The sequence below is a fragment of the Arachis hypogaea genome, chromosome 14 (genome assembly GCF_003086295.3).
Source record: "Arachis hypogaea cultivar Tifrunner chromosome 14, arahy.Tifrunner.gnm2.J5K5, whole genome shotgun sequence".
In the NCBI taxonomy this organism is placed as follows: domain Eukaryota; kingdom Viridiplantae; phylum Streptophyta; class Magnoliopsida; order Fabales; family Fabaceae; genus Arachis; species Arachis hypogaea.
In genome coordinates, this window is record NC_092049.1 from 41,280,404 (window position 1) to 41,282,380 (window position 1,977).

Below are 1,977 nucleotides of genomic sequence, written 5' to 3' on the forward strand. Positions count from 1 at the left end.
ACTCTTCTTTATTTTTAGCACAGTTTGGGAAAAGTGGTAGGGCACTCTTCTTCGGAACGTTACCCCCTGAGTATACCTCTAAGAGAAGGTAGTAGGGCACTCTCCCTCGAAATTTATTTCTCTTGGAGATGCACAAAAGAGAGAGTAATCCAAGAGTTGCAACCGGATCTGTGTCGGGTCTAGCAGTATAACCAACATGTGAACTCATGGCTAATAAGACAGGCATGCATCATGTGCATCTATTTGCTATTGTTTAAGTGTGCGTAATGTATTTTTGGCTTGCCTAATTGAATATTTCTATTAATTGCTAATTGTGATAGTTGCTATACATGCTTTTTATATGTGTTTGTCTTGTAATGCTTATTAGTTGTGTTTGCTACTGCTGAACAAAATGCTAAGATAAATACTGGATTGAACAATTGAGGTATTGGAGATTGGATGATAATATATTAGAAATGATTGAGATTAGAGGTAGATATGGAACTGAGACTTAATAACTTAACCCTGTTTGGATTATTTAAAACCCTAGGCTAGAATTTTTGTCGATCTGGAGATTAGGATTACCTAGTGGGTTCGTGTCTCTTTATGTAGTCTCTATTTGGAACTATTATCACACTGGGAACTTTCGAGTTCTCACCCGTTGTGAAAATTTCTATTGTTCAGATACAGGTCGTGATGTACCTCGCTGACTGTGTAGGATTCTATTGGTGGAAGCGAAGAAGACTTATCTCTTTTTGCGATTTATTTTGTACTTAGTATTATTCTCCGCTTTTGAGTATGTTATTTTATATTCCTCTTAGAGGTTCTATTTTGGAGAAACAGGATGTTATTTTGCACACTTTTAATTTTTAATATTCTAGTTAGCCTTTTCTTCATAGGTTGAGATTAGTACTTATTATGTATCTTATCTTGGATCTTATGTATATCTATATATATTTATTTTGTTTCTATAATCAGTGCTTCTTATCTTTAACGCTTCAAGTGTGATAACAATTGTCGCTTTGGTTTATTTTTTCTTCACAGGCTCCTAGTTAAACTATATTTCTTCAAACTACTATGAATGTAATTTACTTTTAATTGTCATAATGCCTCACCACCTCTGATTTACGACTATAGCGTAAAGTTTTGTGTGGTAGGGTGTTACATTCTTAGTTTAATTTAATTTAGGTTTTATTAGAATTTTAGTTTTAAATTTTGAATCAATTTTATGGTTGGTTCAATTTAGTTTTTTTTTATTTTTATGATTTAGGTTATTACGATAGGTTAGATTTAAGGTATTAGATTTTAAGTTGTTTGGATACTTTCCTAAAAATGTTGCGAATTGCTGCTGCTAGGGTACTGTACTTGTTAATTGATGTTGACAAAATGCTTGGTTTTGCTACTTGATGTGTTTCATGATTTTGAATGCCAAGTGTTTGTTAAAATCCCTTAAAGAGCTCTTAATAAAAATTTGTTATTATGCATTGATGATTGAATGTGATGCGTTTTTTATTTTTTAAATGATTGAGGCTTTGTCCAATAGTACAAGATTAATAAAATTGTCCTTATGTAACTTGGTGCACGAAATTACAATCACACTTTTGCAACTCCGCACAACTAACCAGCAAGTGCACTGGGTCGTCCAAGTAATACCTTACGTGAGTAAGGGTTGATCCCACGGAGATTGTCGGCTTGAAGCAAGCTATGGTTATCTTGTAACTCTTAGTCAGGATATCAACAATTCTCAGATTTAATTGTAAAAAGTAAAAGAACATGAAATAAATACTTGTATTGCAGTAATGAAGAACAGGTTGAGGCTTTGGAGATGCTTTGTCTTCTAAATCTCTGCTTTCCTACTATCTTCTTCTTCATGCACGCAAGGCTCCTTCCATGGCAAGCTTTATGTTGGGCATCACCGTTGTCAATGGCTACTTCCCGTCCTCTAAGTGAAAATGTTCTAAATACGTTGTCACCGCATGGCTAATCATCTGTCGGTTC